Genomic DNA, 21457 nt, shown 5'->3' with positions numbered 1-21457 from the left:
CCCTACCTCAGCTTGACACCATTTCAACAGTCCTATCACTGGTGATAAGGAGACTAGTTCGGCGCCTGCCCCTTCACTTCCCCTCGCGAGGAAACTGTGGACTGTGATGAGGTCTCCCCTCAGCCTCCTCTTCTCCAGGCTGAACAGGCCAAGTGACCTCAGCCGCTCCGCATATGTCTACCCCTCTAGGCCCTTCACCATCTTTGTCGCCCTCTGGACACTAACAGTTTCACGTCCTTTTTGTACTGTTGTGCCCAGAACTGCACACAGTACTCAGGTGAGGCCAGATCAGTGCGGAGCAGAGTGGGACAATCACCTCCCTCAAGCAACTAGCGATGCTGTGCTTGATGCACCCCAGGTTACGGCTGGCCCTCCTGGCTGCCCATGTGGGAACTCTGTCACTGTTCTTCCACACCAAGCACTGAGGAAAAGTTTTCCTGTTGCTCTTGCTCACTCATTATTTCCTTGATTCTTTGTTCCAGCCCTCCCCATAGTACTTTTGAAATCAAGGTGTGCCATTAACTATGGAGCCCACAGACATGTCTCAGCTTTCTCTGTGCAACATGACATGTTTATTAGAGTGCGCCTGGTAAAGCATAAGGAAGAAATTAAATTAACAGCAGGAAGAAACATAGGAAATAGTGCTTCAGAACTCTGGCAATAATGTAGAAAAGATCAATGAAACACTATAGGAAGGAAATGTGATATTATTTTTAAATTAAACCAATTCCACTCTCAAATTCCTGTAGATGCATACTTCAAAGCACATGCTCCAATGCACCCAATTGCATATATTCAGGTGTTCTTGTCTGAATTCCTTGCAATGACATCGAAAACAAAAAGCACAGTATATTTCATTATATCTCCTATGCTCTTCCTTTCTTGGCCTCCTCCTGCCTATTTTGGATATCTTTTATACACTTAAGAAGCTAACAGAGAGTGTGACGTTTTGTTGCTCCATCTTGTCATGCTACTGCATGTCGTTAAGGTTATCCCACTGTATTTTATCTCTTTATCTGGATATATTCTGACTCTGTTATTTATCTTTCCGCCATAATTTCTTAAAGGCTTGAGTCTTGCTTTAGACTGTGTCATGTTTCAGTTTGGGTGAAGGTAGTCCCTTGTTATTAAACTCTAATCATTTTCGTCTCAATATTTTCCAGTGAGTGAACAGTGTAAATAAGGATTTGAGATTTCAGCCTTAGCAGGATCCTCTCAGTAAAGGGTGTAAGATGATGAAAAGATATGAGCTTGTCATGTTCAGGTGAGCAGCTGTGGCTCACATTCCTCAAAAAAAAAGATAAAATAAAATAAAATAAAATAAAATAAAATAAAATAAAATAAAATAAAATAAAATAAAATAAAATAAAATAAAATAAAATAAAATAAAAATAAATGTGTCTCACAAGACAAGCATTAACTAGGCACAGCAGTAGTGGAAGGGCAAATGGAGAACACAGCAGAGAAATAGCACACCCAGAAATATAGAAACAACACCAAATAGTAAAGACATGGGAAGTGCTTCTGTCATAAGTTGGCTTGGCAAAGAAAACTCAGACTGTGTCTTGAGCTGTAAAAAACATTAGTGAGACACTGAACAAGTTAAGTCTTAAAAATGCATAAATCTCAAAACATTCACCTTCACCTCCAAATAGTTTTTGTTCTTGTCATTGTTATTTTATAATTTTGATGTTTCCATCCTAAATTGTTTCATTTCTTCTTCTTGTACATCTAAGCACTCTTGTCTTTTATCTGGCCTCCCCCTCTTCCCTCCTTCTTCTGCAGTCAACAACTTCTTCTCACATCTGTACTTTTTCTTCTGCAGATTCTCTTATTCATGGTCCCTTGAATCTGTTTGGTCCTTCAGGCATTCTCCTCACCACCTTCCTCTCCTAGGTTTGAACCATTTCCTTCTCCAATGCAAAATCAGTTGGATGAATCTTGTTGATCATAACAAAGAACAAGTAAGAACTTAAACTAATGCTTCAAACAGAATTGTGACCGTATGAATTGAATATCATGATCCTTGTGTGTTATGTCCAACTTGAGATATTCTATGATTCTGTGATTCTATAAAATATTTAAAGTATTAAGTATATTTAATGATAAGTATTGTTTGAAGGTCAAAAGACAGATACATTTTTCTCTGTATTAACTATCTTCATTAATCTGCATGGTGCTTGCATTCGGTATTAATAGGCTGTTATTCTCAGACAGGTTAAAAGAGGGAGTGTTTTATATTCCTTCTTAATTGACATTAAACTGATGAGGCTGATTCTTGTACATCTCTAAATACATATCCTCCACTCTATACTAATAAGTCATATGAACGACCATTTGCAAGGATTAATGAACTGCACAGCTTCTTTGTTTAAAGCACTGTCAAGTTGAAACTATATACAAGGAAATGGTTTGAGTTTGATGGGAAATTCTTTACTGAAATAAACTGGAATACCTTGCAGAAGCTAGATCAGGTATGTAACCCTTAAGTTATTTGCCTTTCTTTTCTTAGAATTGTAGTAACTCTGGTTACCTTTGTAAATTTTAAAGCAGGCAGTTTTATTTTCTACTTTCATTTTCTGTGTTGATGCATATCACTTTCTGTATATGTGGCCTATTTTGTAGAGTTCAAGTCTCTAATGATGTGGAGAGCTGCATCTGCCATTAAGGAGGTTATGAGAACGGTGCACTCAGACACTGGGGTAAAAAAAATAAAAAATAAAAAACAAACCCCAAGGTTTTTAAATATCTCATTGTAGGCCTAAAATAAGAAATCAATGTAATTCCCAGATATTTCTCACCAAGACAAAAAAAAAAAAAAAAAAAATCTAGTATTATTTTTAGCTAGAAATAGGTAAGTAGAATGAAGAAAGATTTTACTGCCAGTTGTTGTCCTTGGGTCTAGCCAGTGACCTTGTTCCAATAAGATGTGACTACAAGAAAATTTGCAAGCCTTTCTCCTCTGCTATCACTAAATGATGATAGGTAATTATGAGAAGCATATGGGAATTATCTAGTATTAAAAAAGTAGATTAGCACGCATGATCAGAATCTTAATACATTCATTCCCTATCTATTTTTCTTTATATGCTTTGGAATATTAAGAAAGAAATTAGCAAGTGAAGGGGAGGAATTTTATTTTGTTTTTGTTGGTTATGTTTTCTTTTAACAACACCCTCCTCTTTATCCTGTATTGCATTTATTTAGAAAAGGAAAACTAAAATAAACAAACAAATTGGTTAGGATGGATACCCAAATGGTTAAACATTAGATAGGGACATAATTCTGTACCATAGGTGGGAATAGAGAAAAAGGAACAGTACCAAGAAATTACAGTCAAGGTGCAAAATAAAATGTACAAGAATCATTCCTTGGTTTTGATTCCAGAGTACATTACAGAGTCAAATAGCAATTAATCATTAATTAATCAATTAATCAAAGTAAAAGGTAACATGAAGAGGTAAGTGGAAGGGCTGGATATTTGAGTAGGTAGGAAAGAAAAGACTTGAAACCACTAATGATTGCGCAGGGGATAGTAACACTTGAAGAGTCAAAGAAGTGGTTTAGCAGGTCCGCTGGAGAAAATCCACACAGATCATGGGAAAGAACTTTCTGAGAAGGCAGGAGAAAACTGAATGTTCATAATGTGCTTGTCTATCCAAGAGTCAAAGCAATTCTTCTATAATAGAGTGTGAAATGGCATTGCCTTCCTGGTCTGATCTCTGGAGAAAAAATGTGGTTTATCTCCCCTAAAATATCTTCAGCCAAATAGTGACATATAAGGGCAGAGAAGAGCTATTTGATCCACAGAAGCACCACCTGAGAAAATGTAACCCAATGTAACCCTCCAACTATGGAGGTTGGTGAGGAAGTCTAAAGCCAAGGAGTGAGGAATTGAAGAGACTGACTCTTTGAGTTAAAGGAGTGTGAAAAGAATTTATATAGTGGGGAGGAAGGGGTGTTATTCATGTTGTATTCATGTGGTATTCATGGAGGGGTGGTATTCATGGTAGTATTCATGGAGGCATTCAAGATCAGGCCAGATGTGGTTCTGGGCAGCCTGCTCTATTGGTTGGCAACCCTGCCCAGAGCAGGGAGGTTGAAGCTAGACGACTTTTACGGTCCTTTTCAATCCAGGGCATTCTATGATTCTACGATTTTATGTTTATTGTGTTTTATTTTTTTACAAATAAAGAAAACTATTCCACACCTCTAATTAAATCTACATTCCATATTGGAATATCTATGTTTCTTTTCACCTTTTGCTAAGGAGACTGACTGAGACAGACAAAACATTTTATTCATAAGAATTTAAATGTAATAATTTCACTTTAGAAAGAGAGCAATTTTTACCTTGTTTCCAACAAAGGAGTTTTTCTTAAACTTTTAAAATATGTAACTTTACTAAACAAAGATGTGAAGAGGCAGTATTTTATAATATTACCCCCCTGAGTTCATATTCTAATGGGGAAAAAATACCCCAATTAAAAAAAATAATTAAAAAAAAATCTTAGTTAAAAAGTCATTATAAATGCTGCAGTACGCTGTCCCAGAATTTGCTTGGAGAAAAGTGTCCAAGTAAGATAGAATTAAATAGTTACTGTGATTATGTAGGAAATATACGTTGGTGGAATTTCTGTGTCCTCCTTGAATTGCTTCAAGTATTCAAAATTTTCTTCTTCTACCATGTGTTCATCTTTAGTTCATAATATATAGTTTCATTAACTCTTACTCACTTTGAAATTCTGCTGGTCAATGACAGTGAGAAAACCTATTAACAGACTCCTTGTTAACAGAAGGGAGATGCATTCATAGGGATAGTCAATGAGTATGTTCCCTGGGAGAAAAGCTTCACATTTAACTTTCAAATAGGTGGCATGTAATTTGACGGGTTTATTTGGCATGAGTTTGGAAATGATTTTTGATGTTGTCCAAGTTTTACATGATGTTCCCAGAATATATTTTCAGGAAAGCTTTTTTTTTTTTTTTTTTTTTTTAATGGTAAATCTTCAAATCTTTTTAACATTGTGTTGAATTATTTCTTTACCAGTAAGAGTACATCACTGATGTAAATTGCCTTAAATTATAATGCCATTTAAGACTATGTTGAAGCACTTAATGCACAACAGCTATTCTACCAAAACTCTAGATCAATATAGCTGATTAGATACGTCACAGTAATGGAAAATTTGCACTATAGAAAAGACCACATGAAATCTACTCTTTTGTTGAGGCAGCTACTATATACTGAGCGCAGTCTAGGCATTGAAGTTTAATAAGAGTGAATAGCTTGGAAGTCCTAAATAAAACTCAGACAAGTTTACTTTATGTAACTATAAGGATCTTTCCAATAGACTTAATCAGACAGGTGGAAGAGAAATAAATTAAGATCCATGCATTTCTCTTTTTATCAAAAATGTATCTGTAGTATGCGTCCACATAAACAGAAAAAATGTGTAATCATCTCCCTTCGAAGTTTAACAAATCTAAAGATATTCATACACCATATATACTATCAATCAAATTTTTTTCTCTTATACTGATATATTCTGAAGATTATAGAAGTCAGGTTCTGCTAGATTATAGCAATTGGGACTTACATCAAAGCCTTCAAAAGAGCAAAGGTTAAAAAATGCAATGCTTGAAATGAGTAATAGATGAGACGTCAGTGATGCTGAATTTGTTTTATACTCCAGCAAACTTTGGTACACAGAAGTGCTGAATAAATGCCAAATACAAATACACATCTAGGTAAATCTTTAGCTTTTGAGTTTTCGTATTCATTATTGACCAGTGGATTCAATGGATTATCTGTACATTACTTGCAAAACGTTTTATGTAGTTAAACAGAAATATTTCAGATATCAGTCCTAGAATTAAGAATGACTTAAAAAAAAAAAAAAAAAAAAAAAAAAGGAGGCTGTGGGGGGATGTCATCGCAGTCTGCAACTTCTTCGCGAGGGGGAGTGGAGAGGCAGGTGACCTATTCTCTGTAAACACAAGTGATAGGACCCGCAGGAATGGTGTTAAGCTGAGGCAGGGGAAGTTTAGGCTGGACATCAGGAAGAGGTTCTTCACTGAGAGGGTGGTCACACACTGAAACAGGCTCCCCAGTGAAGTAGTCACTGCACCAAGCCTGTCTGAATTTAAGAAGCGATTGGACTGTGCACTTAGTCACATGGTCTAAACTTTTGGGCAGACCTGTGCGGTGCCAGGAGTTGGACTTGATGATCCTTATGGGTCCCTTCCAACTCGGGATATTCTAGGATTCTATGATTCTATGTTTCGCCTTTCTCCTTTTCCTATACATTTAAATTGTATATATTTCCCTATACATTTAAATTGTATATTTTAGACAGAGTTGTGTCTAGCATCTTTTATTTTAATAGAATTCACCTCAAGGAATATATAAAATATGCATTAAGAATTGAAGGTTACTCCTTGTATTTTATTTTTTTTCTTGATGTTGTTGAGAATCATATTTACAATGCTGAAATTATGGACCATCTATTTTTGGGCAACTCAAGATCCTCATGGATATATTGCACACTACACAGTAATGTACATTTCTTTGACTGTGGCTGCAGAGAGTTTAGTTTCTGAAGCTAAAACTTTTACACATAACCTGTATCCAACTATAATTGTATTGTTTCCAGGTCACTGTAAATCTCTGTAACTCTATAAATCACTGTGCAAAGTATCTGTTCTACATAGGTATAATTTCAGAAGATAACACCCATTTCAAAATTTAAGATAGTAGTCATTTCTGAACTCTGGATTTTTATATATATATTTATATATATATATATATATTTTTTTTTTTTTTGAGATATATGCAGTCTTTGTCTAAAGTGCTTCATGTATGTGAATCATTGTGACAGAAACTATATGACTGAATCTGAGCCATACCTCATGGCACCTAAAGAGACTAACAGGTCTGCTTTATGATCCAGAAACAATTATACTCCATAATCAAGAACCTCTACAAGGCCTGTAGTAGTGTGTTTTTGTTTGTTTTTTAATGGATTGAAAGTAGTGCAGATTGAAAGAAGGGCATCAGTAGATTGAAAATCATAGAATCATAGAATCATAGAATATCCTGAGTTGGAAGGGACCCTTAAGGATCATCAAGTCCAACTCTTGACACTGCACAGGTCTACCCAAAAGTTCAGAGCATGTGACTAAGTGCACAGTCCAATCTCTTCTTAAATTCAGACAGGCTCGGTGCAGTGACCACTTCCCTGGGGAGCCTGTTCCAGTGTGCAACCACCCTCTCTGTGAAGAACCCCCTCCTGACGTCCAGCCAAAATTTCCCCTGCCTCAGCTTAACCCCGTTCCCAAGGGTCCTGTCACTATTGTTAATGGAGAAAAGGTCTCCTGCCTCTTGACAACCCCTTACGAGGAAGTTGTAGACTGTGATGAGGTCTCCCCTCAGCCTCCTCTTCTCCAGGCTGAACAGGCCCAGTGACCTCAGCCGTTCCTCGTACGTCTTCCCCTCCAGGCCTTTCACCATCTTCGTAGCCCTCCTCTGGACACTTTCCAACAGTTTCATGTCCTTTTTATACTGTGGTGCCCAGAACTGCACACAGTACTTGAGGTGAGGCCGCACCAGCGCAGAGTAGAGCGGGACAATCACCTCCCTTGACCTACTACCGATGCCGTGCTTGATGCACCCCAGGACATGGTTGGCCCTCCTGGCTGCCAGGGCACATTGCTGGCTCATATTCAACTTGCTGTCTACCACGACCCCCATATCCCTCTCTTCTAGACTGCTCTCCAGCGTCTCATCGCCCAGTCTGTACATGCAGCCAGGGTTTCCCCGTCCCAGGTGCAGGACCCGGCACTTGCTCTTATTGAACTTCATGCGGTTGGTGATCGCCCAGCTCTCCAACCTATCCAGATCCCTCTGTAAGGCCTTTACGCCCTCATTTGAGTCCACAACTCCTCCAAGTTTGGTGTCATCAGCAAACTTGCTCAAAATACCCTCTATTCCTACATCCAGATCGTTTATAAAAATATTGAAAAGTACCGGCCCTAAAATGGAGCCTTGAGGGACCCCACTGGTGACCGCCCGCCAGCCTGACGCAGCCCCATTTACCATAACCCTTTGGGCCCTGCCCGTTAGCCAATTGCTCACCCATCGTATGATGTTTTTATTTAGCTGTATGGTGGACATATTGTCCAGTAGGATCCTATGGGAAACCGTGTCAAAAGCCTTGCTGAAGTCCAAAAAAATCACATCAGCTGGTTTCCCTTGGTCCACCATACGGGTGATCTTATCATAAAAGGAAATCAGGTTAGTTAGGCAGGACCTACCCTTCACAAACCCATGCTGGCTGGGACCAATGACTGCTTTGTCCCCCAGGTGCGCCTCAATAAGTCCGAGAACCAACTTCTCCATGATTTTACCAGGCACTGACGTGAGACTGACAGGCCTGTAATTGCTGGGGTCTTCTTTCTGACCCTTCTTGAAAATCGGCACAACATTTGCCAGCTTCCAGTCTACCGGGACCTCTCCAAATTCCCAGGATCGTTGAAAAATAATTGAAAGAGGTTCCGCGATGACATCCGCCAGCTCTTTCAGCACCCGGGGATGAATCCCATCCGGACCCATGGACTTGTAGGGATCCAGGTGGAGTAGCAAATGTTGGTCCTGGAGACCTGATGCCCAAGCTACACACAGTTCAGGGAATTTTTACTGTGGAATAACTCTAGTCCAGTCCAAGGGACTGAATGTCCATTTGCAGCTGAAATAAATAAGGCAGGTACATTTGATTTGATTTGGTTTGATTTTTTTCCATAGATCATATTGCTTCTTATAAAATACTCAAACTAAAGGAGTTCAAAATAAATCAAACGCCTAATTAATATCTAAATGCATATTTAAGGTATATAATCCTAGAGTCTTTACACTCACAACAATTATTTAAAGTCCTTGTACTAATCATCAGGCAGGACACAGCCATTTATTTCCTATTCTGTCTTGTCTTCCAGGCACTTTTGAAATTTGCTGTCTTCTTCTCCCATATGTCTGATAAGCAACTCTGTTGTGTGTGTTTAGAGGTTGGACTCGATGATCTTGAGGTCTCTTCCAACCTAGAAATTCTGTGTGATTCTGTAGTCTATATGGATGGAGTCCCTCAGTACAGAGGGTTGTTTGACTGGTTTTATCCATATATTTTTTAGAGTGAATCAATTACAGTAGGTGTGTGCTCTACACATGTCTTAGTTGCATGTTAGAAGACCATAAATATACTATGAAATATTTTTATACCATTGTTACCATGAAATGAAAATGAAAATGCACATGACCGGGAAAATCTGCATGCCAAACTTGAGGAATCTGATGTCATGCACCTGTGTCACACTGTCAACATACTTAAGACATGAAACGTCACTGCTACAAGAATCTTAAAGTCATCAAAATCTAAAACCTGAGACAATGGAAATCCAGAATGATAACATGTATCTTGAAACTATGCCAGGTTTCATTTCTGTCACAGAGTACAATGAAATAACTTGAAAATGAGTTCATTACATTGCAGGAGGGAGCAATCTTTCCAGAGTTTCCACCTGCAATAGGAATAATAAAAAAATAATATTTTATAAAACCTTGTGGAGCATGTAAAGCGATAATTACTGTAACTGTAATAACTGGTCTATGAATATGTATGACTTAGAGCTTTCAGAATAGATGTATACATGAAAGACATGATCAAGATATATTAGAACAGGAGTGAAATGGAATATGAATATTCCATTGGAATATGGAATATTCCATTGGAATATGAATATTCCATATGGAATAGATTCCCCCTGTACTCAGCTCTGGTGAGGCCGCACCTCGAGTACTGTGTTCAGTTTTGGGCCCCTCGCTACAAGAAGGACATGGAGGTGCTTGAGCGAGTCCAGAGAAGGGCGACGAAGCTGGTGAGGGGCCTGGAGAACAAGTCCTATGAGGAGCGGCTGAGGGAGCTGGGCTTGTTCAGCCTGGAGAAAAGGAGACTCAGGGGTGACCTTATTGCTCTCTACAGGTACCTCAAAGGAGGCTGTAGTGAGGTGGGGGTTGGCCTGTTCTCCCACGTGCCTGGTGACAGGACTAGGGGGAATGGGCTAAAGTTGCACAAGGGGAGTTTTAGGTTAGATGTTAGGAAGAACTTATTTACCAAAAGGGTTGTTAGACACTGGAACAGGCTGCCCAGGGAAGTGGTGGAGTCACCATCCCTGGAAGTCTTTAAAAGACGTTTAGATGTAGAGCTTAGGGATATGGTTTAGTGGGGACTGTTAGCGTTAGGTCAGAGGTTGGACTCGATGATCTTGAGGTCTCTTCCAACCTAGAAATTCTGTGATTCTGTGATTCTGTGAAGCTTTTGAAAACTGAATTTCATGACATTTCAGTAGGAAATGTTCATTCAACTGTATAGATAAAGTAGGATAATAGAATTTTCATGATCATGTCATCTGGAAAAGAAAACACTTGGGAATTTACTACAAGACAATATTCAGTAAGTTAGGATTTTTTAACATAAAATAATCAGAACATATAGACATACCTGAAAAACACTGAAGTGATCATTCTATCCTGTGGGTTGTTTTGTTGTTTTTTGTTTGTTTGCTTGTTTGTTTGTTTGTTTATGTTATGCTGACAGATGGTAATTACTTCTGTCAGGTAATTCTTAGATCCAATGGAATTCACTAAAACTACAGCATCATTAAAAAAAAAGAAATGTAAAAGGATTCCTCCCTTAAGATCAACCAAGTCCCATTAGGCAGGAATCAAGTAAGTTCCATTCAAAGTCATTAAGACTGTGCTCATAGGCAATTCTTTGGTAGCAGTAGGTTCATTCCCACAAATATTTTAAGCACAGGTAAATTTGTATTTCCCTCTTGTGCTAAGGACAAACAGTGCACATCCCAATACATGATGAACTACAAACAGAAGATTATGATGGAACTGTACCCTGGACTTATTTCCAAAATCTCAACCTTAGCTCCAACCAAACTGCACTCACTGTCTCTACCACTACCATATCTCACAATCCACATTGAATCCACTGTGCTGCTTTTTATTTAGCATTTTTGGTATTAAACTGTATCTCAGATTTCCCTGAGTATGAATTGGACTATCTATGAAGCAGTCCGTGATACACTGGGATACATCACAAGCTTGTCTCTATCTAGTGATAGAGAAGTGGAAAGGAGTTGTGGAAACACTGGGTTTCAGGTTTAAATGACATTAAATGGTTGTTGGATGATTTTCTTAGATTTAGACCTGAATATCTTGGTATTACCTGGTGGATTCTTAGGAACTGCCCTGAAGAAAATGTAACAGGATCACAAGAGAGCTTCCTAAATTGTCTAGATAGCTACTGAATTTGACTTATGGCATTGTAGTACTAGTTTGTCAAGAGGTTGAACTTGAGGATGATTTCAGGTTGGGATTTAATTGTTGTAGACATAGCACAAGAAAATGTTTAGAGAACAACAAGGTACTAAACGGGGTTTCCCTGGCCACAAACAGGTTTGGAAAATGGTTAGAGGGTTTGTGTTTTTGCCTCAATTTTGTAAGTATCTAAGAGCCTAGAGTTGTTCAGAGAAGCTTTGCAGAAGAACGTTTCCCTGAGCCATCTGAAATCCTTGGGATTTTCATTTTCTATGGCTGAATTTTCGCACTATACTGTTACCTACAGAAATGAAAGGACAGCTTTTAGGCTGGTATTCACTGAAGATGTGACTACTGTCTTTTCTCTCTGTGTATGACACAAAGTGAAGGCAACAAAGCTCCTTCTCAGTTCCTTGACATTTATTCTCAAATCAATACTTTTAAGCATCAAGCTCCTTCAGGGCTATCAGAAAGCAGTCAAGGCAGGGTCCAGCAGCAGAAGTAGCCTATGTGCAGTTTAGTATACAACAAACGTAACACACTGAACTGTGAAATGGCAAGTATGTTTGATCCCCACAACATGACTGAATAAAAGAGGCTGCAGCACAACCTTAACCAGCTAAGACATCAGGAAGAAAATAATACCAAATTTAATCTACCATGCTGAGGTAAAATATGACTTTATTTTACAAAAAGATTTACCAGGGCTTTATCTGAAACCACCAAATAAAAGAAAACACTGGTATTAGGTTAAGGATTAGAATCATATGATTGCTAATGAAAAATACATTCTGAGCTAACAAGCATGTGCAAATTAGGTTCTTTTTTTCTCTCCTTCTTAACACAAGCTATAATATTCTATTTCACTAAGTGATCCTATCAGAATATTAAACTTTTCCATTAGCAGAATTAGATTAGGTCTTAATATTAAACCATGTACGTCAGTCCTATTAAACAAGATACGTTCCCTGACCCTACCACCGTCCTGGTATTATTCCAGCTAAATACTTTTTTCTTACCTTCAGCTGTGATTTGAGCATGACACAACTTTGAATATTAGGATCTGTCCTAACTATTCATAACGAAGAACAACAATTGGGAGGCAAATCCCTGTAGTCAAATAGACTTAAACAAAAACTATTTATTTTTTTGTAGCATGATGAAAGGCCAAGCATACGGATTTAATGAATATGACTTTCTAAAGTCATAAACAAGATTGTTTATATATAAATGTTTATGTTTATGTTTATGTTTATACATATATTTAACAGTACAGCAGAAACAAATTAAATTTGCTCTGAGATGTGCTTCTTGTAAGTATCATCTGTGTTGTAAAAATCCATAATCAGAAATTCAGTGTTACACTGAGGTATTAAGTTGAAAGATAAGTGGAAAGCAGGGTAAGTATTTTGTGAAGAAAACATGTCTTTATCCCAAATGAAAAGCCTTAAATGGTTGGTAAACAATATCTAATATTCAGTTAAGTATCTTATTAGAGCTGTGATAACTCTACAGCCGTGGGGTAGATACTCCATTTTTTAGACATCTCAATAGCTTGATTTTTTATTGTTGATATTATTTGATAATATTTAGGCATGCATTAGTTTGAAAGGTGTAGCAATAACCCTTTGTTTACATAGCTTACACATAAAATCCTTATTAATGTATCAGAAGCATAGTGGGGCAATGCAGTAAAACATTTGAAGGTTTTCAAGGTGTGCTAAACCAAATAAGTAACACATCGTATTAAAATTAGCAACTGCTTACCTAACAAAACAAATGCAAATTCCAAACCGTCTGTTATCAGAAGACATGTGGATAAAAGTAATTGAGTGGATGATCTGTCCTCTGCAGGCAAAGAGGATGGTGTTATCTAAGTCATATTTCGCAAACAAAGTTTCTCCGTAATTTCAAATTCTGAGGGAGATCAGGCCCCTGAAATGTGGAAGACAATTGATCAGTGCAGTGGTGCAAGTCTGTGAACAGGTCACCCTCCCCTCAGATATTTGTATACATTAATGAGGTGTCCCCTCAATCTTCTCTTTTCTGGGCTAAACGGGCCTAGTTCTCTCAGCCCGTCTCCGTACAACAGGTGCTCCAGTCCTCTAATCATCTTCATAGCCCTCCTCTCTTCTCCAGGCACAGTGCCTATGTCAACACCTAATTGCACTTTCTTATTCTCAAAAAATTTACTTAATGATAAAAGGAAAAAGAAAGAAAAAAATCAGAAAGTGTAAAATAGACATTGTGGTCTGGAGTAATGGTTATAGAAATTACCGTTCAGCTTTTCATAAATTCCCTTTGATCCTTTCAGGTTAGAAACAAGAGAACAGTGTTACTGTTTGGAAAGCTTCACTACATCCAAGCATAAACTTTCAGAAGTGTGATTTCCCATTTGGGGCACTATCCCAGCAGTTGGAGATAGCAGATCTATGTTGACGTTGAACTTGGGATATTTGTGTGCAGGTACTTGTGTCTGCATGAGGGGAGTGAAACAAACATTTTTGAAGCAGTAACAGGATGTACATAAACACCCTTCTATAACTAGATGCTGTTTTGTAACTAGGGTGATCAAGGGACATTTTTGTCACTGTGACACACAGAAATTGTGTCTCCACCTTGGTCAAAGCAGTGGAAGAATATACTGATTCACTGTAACCTGACAAAGATCACACATCCATTCCCTCTGGCACCGGTAAAATGTTAAGTCATTTTAATAGAATTACTGGTGATTTAAAGGAGCACACAGTAATGAAACCAGGCCCAGGCTCTTTGTAAATTCTCTCCATCCTAAGCTGTTTTAAATGAAACTGCTGGCAACAAAGTAATTCCAGAGAGATGCTGTTAATTTACAGGCAGCAGGGTAGCCTCCACATCTTGCTATTTTATTAAGAATTTCACTATATTGAAATCCTGTCCACTTGAAATCAACAGTAAATTTTTTTTTACTTCAGTAAAGTCAATATTTCACTTTTGGTACCCTTTTTATAGTCTGAGTGTGTAAGCACTTGAGACAGCCTGCTTTTTTAAAATAATAATAGTTGCAGTATTCTGACTGCAGATAGAGCTCTGTATATCTCGGGGGGCGGGGGGGGGGGGGAGGGGGGAAATGACAAAAACATCCTGTACATATTTTTTAATCTCATAATTTAAAATCTTTATAGCCAAGACTCATGTTTTTTCAATGTTTCCACTGGTAATATTAAATAATATAACAGGGGAGTACTGGAATAGATCAGCTCCTGAAAACATATTAATGTACTAAGCAATCAGCTCAAAATTGTTTGAAATAAACATGTCTACTTGCTTAAATAAAGTCAGTTCATTTTCCTTTTTCTAGGTATGACTTATACCGTTCCACAAGCATTTTTATCCTTTAACATAATTAAAACCCACTAAACAGTACTTCAGTTCATCATCCCCAACATCACTAATGGATCCTTTTCGCTCTCAGTGATCTCATGATTACAGATAATATTTCTCTGAAGAAAAGTCATTCATATCAGAAGTACATCCCAGAGTAAATTTAATTTGTAATTTATGTGCTGTAAATATAAACACTGCTCTGAAAAGGTTTGTCTTGTTTATGCTTTTATGCAGACATATTCATTAAACCTGTATTTTTCTACTGTTTATGGCATTCACTCAAAATTGAAATGTCACACAGTCAGTTTAGTCTATACGACTACAGAGAGTTGCTTGCTGATTTTGCTTTTCATTATTACTCATTACCCTGATGTCTCTACTCCATCACACTTGCAAAGGGTAGATTATACTTACTGGTTGCATTCTTACTTATTGCATTCTGTTCCTTTAAATGGAAGATGCCTTCCTTCTAAAGGAAAGACATTTTAAGGAAGGAAGTAACCAGGAACAACTGGGAAGGATGCAGTAGATTATTGAACAAGATGCACCTTCTTGATTTTGTTGTTCAGATGTTGGCAAAGGCATGTCTGACTAGCAAGAGACAATTCTCTTTGCATACAGGGAAAAAAGAAAAAAAAAAAAAAAGGTACATACAGTAGAATGTCTCTGTGTATGTCTCTGTGAATGTCTGTGTATGGCTGGACTTTGCCTTTCACCTTCAGCCCAACAGTAGCATGCAATGATGAACTGTCCTTCTCTACCTTGATAAGGTAGTGTGAGTCGTAAAGTGCCAGGGAACTGCAGAGCCAAATGTTTTGTCATGATCTCTATGACAGGGATAATTCTGTGCAGTTCTGTGGCCTTTGTTATTTGTGAATTTAATTGAGAAGTTCACTTTTGTTCCCTTAGGAAAGTAGATTTATTGGGAAAGTTTTAACTTTCTTTTTATTCTACAAAAAAAAAAAAAAAAATCTTTTTATCACTAGAAGTATGTCTACTGCTGACAACACTATCTTGACAACTTTACATTTTTACTCATATACATTGATTTCAAGGATAGCCTGGTGCCAGTGGGAGACCTGTTCTTGGATGAACAACTGTTGTCTTTGACATGATACCCTGAGGAAAGATCTAGACAAAAATAAATAAATAAATAAATATATAGATAAAAAGCAAAATGTTGTGCCTTCTACTAAAACTTAAGCTTATTTTTTTCTGTCAACTTATTGTTCGAACAGTCTAGTTCCACTGTATTGTGATTTGCAATTTATTTATTTTTTCATTCTCTAACAAGTGTATCTGATCTTAATTTATAGAGGCTTATTCCAATCCTTTGTTCTCTGTGGTGCTTAGTAATTGAGATGAGAAGTAAACTGAGAAGTAAATGTGTACACCAGAAGTAACTGTCAGCAGTGTTATCTGTGTCATCTACCTATTGCTTCCATAATGCAGGAGAGTTGCTATGGCTGATGTTAGAAAACATTTGAAACAAGAGGTTGCTTATGGGATAGATGGATGTACAACATGACACACAGCACCTCCTACTTAAAAAGGAGGCTCCAGAAGCAATTCGTGGCTGTTTAAATCAAGCTCTGCTGTGTTTCTCACTCAGTATCTGGGAACTAAACCAGGCATCATGTTTTGCAAAACAATTGCTCAGTCTTTAATTCAAATTACACATTTATTATTTATAGTTTGGTCCTTGGATTCATATTCAGACTGAGGCACCAATTTTACAACCTGGAAGAATTATGAATCCTGTTGAAGTTCATGGAAAATCTCTTACGGATGTTGGTAAGAATCAAGGTTTCATCTTTCATATGAATGGAAGATTTTAAAATGAATTGTTTTCATCTATCTTTATAAAAATAAGTAATCAGGTAACATATGTACAAGGATTTCTAATTTATCCTGAGAACCCTTTATGGGCTTTTGCTATAAGAGTTGATATACAGTGGTTTTGGTATAGTTTTTATTGTATGAAATTTAATACCTGGATAATATGAAACTTGCTGACTTGCTGAAATCTATCATTAAAAAAAATAAAATAAAAATAAAATAAAAAAAAAAGCTACAACATAATCAAATAAATTCATGTTAAAAATATTTTAATTCATTTTATATTGGTAAATGTTCTTATAGTCTTGAATCTGGAAAGATAACTACGACTATTTTTTTTTAAATTAAATTGTCTTATGAAGACAGAATAAGAAAGGAATAGAGATAGTCCTTTTTCTTTATGTCAGGTGGTCCAGTTTTAGACACTTCAATGCAAGAAAGACATTGATAAGCTGCAGTAAGCCCAGCGAAGGCTGACAAGACAGTCTGGGGCCAGAACATATGCCCTTGTAGATAGAGCCCCTTCACTGAGTAAATGTAAAAAGATAATGGTCAAAAGACAAAAGATGATGGTCATAAAAGGAAATAAGGGAGGTTACAACCTGAAGTAAAGAAAATATTTCTTAATATGAGGACAGTCAAGCATTACAACAGGTAGCCCAGGGAGGCTATAAAATCTTTCGCATTAGAGGAGACTGAGCATAATATAATTTTTTAACATGAAAATAATCTATTTTTTAAATTGAGTAGTTTTACATTGAGCATTTCTCTGTTTACTATGGTTTTTGGTTTTTGTTTGTTTGTTTGTTTTTCAGGGAAGTTAGGGAAGATATATATATATATACGTATATAACCATATATATATATGGTTCTTCCCTGAAATTATAGGGTATTCGGATGTTACCATCCAGGCAATTTACCACCACTGGTAAAAATCAAACACAGATCAAATAAGTGTGACTTCATAACACTCTCCCTTTGCTAAGCACAGAATCATTAAGTTGATTCAGAACTTATTCCATCAGCTCCAGAATAAATATTCTGACTTTAATACTAAATTTTGATTAATTAGGACATTGTCATTGAGTTAAGCAAGTCAGAATTTTGCTGTGCTACCAAGAACACTTGTTACTATGTATAAAACTGATAATTCTTTCTTTTCCATTCTCTCCTACTTTACAGTATCTAATAAAATTAAAAAAATAAAAAATAAAAAATAAAAAATAAAAAATAAAAAATAAAAAATAAAAAATAAAAAATAAAAAATAAAAATAAAAAATAAAAAATAAAAAATAAAAAATAAAAAATAAAAAATAAAAAATAAAAAATAAAAGGAAAAGGAAAAGTTAATTAAATTCAGATGGAGTGTGTCAGGCATTGTCAAGATTTCAATGACTACTTTAATCAAAAGTAAAACCCATGTTATCTAAGAAGGGTAGTAATTAAAAGTCTTTCAAAAAAAAAAAAAAAAAGTTTTGATAATGAAACTACTGCATTACCAAACCATCATCAATTTGTCAAACACAAAATGTCAAAGCTGATGAACATACCAAATTGACATTAACACTAGCATTAACTTAAAGTAGAATACCATAGAAAGAAAGCAAAAAAACTATCATTTTCTCTTTGAGAATTTTTGATGCTTTGATAGATGGATAAAGCAGATGTAGGCAAAGCCATTTACAATGTCTTCTGTCATAGAATTTTGAATTTCACTATACAGAATAACAGTCATTAAGAAAGAGAATTCTTACCCATTTATTTTTTATGGGTCACTAATGACAACATCTGTCTACTCCTCAGCAGTTTGTAACACATCTCAAACAAATTGTTATAAATTTTTACTCTCAGTACTCAATTAACAGGTGAGAAAATTGAAGTATACAGGGGTGATGTAACTTGTCCAAGGTTTAACATGTCATTGGCCAAACCACAGAGAGACCAGGAAGTTTCTAAGTAATAGCGCCATGTTCTATCCTCTCAACAAATATGATGATGATACTGATGTTTAATATTCACTTATCCAAAGTTAACATCATGTTATTTCAGCACAAAGGATGGCTTACGTTTACTAACAAAGCCTCTGCGTGTGAATAATGTCCCCCATAAAGCAAGTGTACCATTGTGGTTTAACCCAGCTGGCAGCTAAACACCACACAACTGTTCACTCACCCTCCCCCCCGTCCCTCTCTGGGAAATGGGAAAGTGAAGCCCGTGAGTTGAGATAAAGACAGTTTATTAAGACAGGAAAATAATAATAACAATAATAACAATAATGATGATAACAGTACTACTAATAATAATGTGTACAAACAAGTGATGCACAATGCAACTGCTCACCACCCATCACTGATGCCCAGCCTAACCCTGAGAGGCTGCCTCCCCACCCCGGCTATCCACCCCTGTCTATGTTCAGTTCAGCATAACTCCAGATGGGATGGAATACCCCTTTGGCTAGTTTGGGTCACCTGTCCTGGGTCTGTCCCCTCCCAGCTCTTGCTGCAACCCCAGCCTGCCCATTGGCAGGACAAAGTGAGAAGCTGAAATGTCCTTGGCTTGGTGTAAGCACTGCTCTGCAACAATTAAAACATCAGCATGTTATCAGCACTCTTCTCATCCTAAGCCAAAACATAGTACTCTACCAGCTACTAGGAGAAAAATTAACTCTGTCCTAACTGAAACCAGGACAACCATCTTCTGAGGCAGATAAGTAAGGTATAAGAGTAAAGTGATGTTCACAAAATAATAGTAATAGCAATAATAGTGATGATTCTCAGTGAAATGAAAATTTTAATAATACTTTGATGCATAATAACAGTCCATAAACACCATCAGTATGTGAATACTCTTTAGAGAAAAGTTTAAAGTGACTAATATGAGTACTGTCAATATCTACTTTCTAGTAGATTTTACAAGTCATGCACTTTAAAGCATAACTTTATACAAACATTTTATTAGAATAAAAGCAGTCAGTATGCTGAGAGGTCTACATAGGGTATGTACGCATATGCCCATCGGATAGCATAATGAAGGAAAGACTGTGAAGCAATGTAGTGTGAACCTTGTCAGTCTAAGGACTAGATTTTTAAAGTAATTGTTCTTGCAGTTAGGTGGATGGCAGCAATAACCTAACAGAAAGACTAGTTGCCCTTGAATTAGGTCACTCTAGAAAGGGCTTTCTTGATATTTTATTTGTCCACATTCTTCTTTCTGTTGTAAGATTGAATAATTTCCATATTTACTGTTATAGGAAATAAAAATAAAAATAATTAAAAAGCTGTGTTATTTGGAAGCCTTCCGGGAGTCTGGAGCTGCAACAGAAATCATATTTATTACATTTTGTTGGTAAGATCAAATTGTAGCATCACAGCCATGATCTCCCAATGCTGCTATGGCGGCTTTTCTGTGGCAGCAGACATCCAGAAGTCTGTGGTTATGCTGTCACAGCCACAAGAGTACATTTTGATAAAAATACTGTAGTGGAGGTATACCATTTCTATGGGGTTTGTCTAAGTGGAACATGAACAAAATTCCTTATGGATTTGCTTTATCATAGAATCATAGCATGATTTCATAGAATCATAGAATGGTTTGGGTAGGAAGGGACCTTAATGATCATCTTGTCCCAGCCCCATGGACAGGGACACCTCCCATTAAATCAAGTTGCTCATCCAACCTGGCCTTGAACAATTCTAGGGATGCGGTATCCATTTATGTGGGTTTCAGCTCATACACTAAGGTCCTGCAGTAGACACAGGAGGAAGAATAGACAAGAGACTGAACAAGAGAAATGGAAAAAAAAAAAAAAAAAATCAAGAGGAGATGGTTTCTGAAGTTTAAAATTCCATTTAGAACTTGTATAGCTCAACACCAGGAGGAAAAACAAAAGTATTCAGCAAACTCAAGCAGGAATGTAGATCAAATCTTGAGTCAGATTGATGATACCACAATGACTGTAATTCAAAAGGATTTAGATGGTAATACTTTACATTACAAGGAAAGTGTGATAACCATGCATGTAAATGTTAATTTCCACGGAAATTACAACAATAAAGCACTTTGAGGTACTATCTTTCATGCAGCAAAGGTTCCAGGGTACTTTACTATTCAAAACAATTTAAAACAACATCAGACAAACTTTTCAGTATTTGATTTAACATCAGCAATGAAAAACATCTTTCTGCATTTCTGAAAAAATATAAATATTTTACATTCAGTGAGAAAACTTTCTCTATAGTGCCTCCACTCACCTCAATACTGTACTTTTATTCTACCTCTGCTTGTTAATACTGCTAGTTGGCCCTTCCGTCTTGTCTTGTCTGTCACTGAACATCAACCCTCCCTCAGGCAACTGCTTCACAGAAGTGGAAACCTACTAAATGGTATTTAAAGTATACTCTTCCTTTGTGTCTCACTCTACTGGTGGAGAAGCAAATGTCTTCCAAAACAACATTTTAACTGCAAATGACTGTAGAATATTGCCCTAGGGATATCAGTCTTCTTTCTGAAATGCTCCAGCACTCCTGTTCCAAGGAATGGTCCTTAGTTGCTCATTTTTAGAGGCATTCTTCTCAGATTAAATACCACTGTGATTAAAAGATCTGCACTGGAATAAGGTTTTGTAGGCTTGCCCTCACTAGACCTGCCTGTACCTGTTGAACATTAATTTTTCATCTTAGAAAGCTGAACTTTTTATTTTCCTTTTGTGTTAATATGGCTTTTCTCTTTGAAATTTGTGTGGTTCCAGAGAGGTGACTTTGAAGGGCTGAAGAACATCTAGGAGGTGTTCTTTTGCTTAGTTCTTTCATTGTATTGATGCCACATTTTATTAGCTGCAGATCTCTAAACCCTTTTGCACACTAAGTTAGT

This window comes from Aythya fuligula, chromosome Z, assembly GCF_009819795.1.
Source record: "Aythya fuligula isolate bAytFul2 chromosome Z, bAytFul2.pri, whole genome shotgun sequence".
Classification (NCBI taxonomy): Eukaryota; Metazoa; Chordata; class Aves; order Anseriformes; family Anatidae; genus Aythya; species Aythya fuligula.
The sequence above is the reverse complement of the archived record's forward strand: the minus strand, read 5'-3'. Positions refer to the sequence as shown.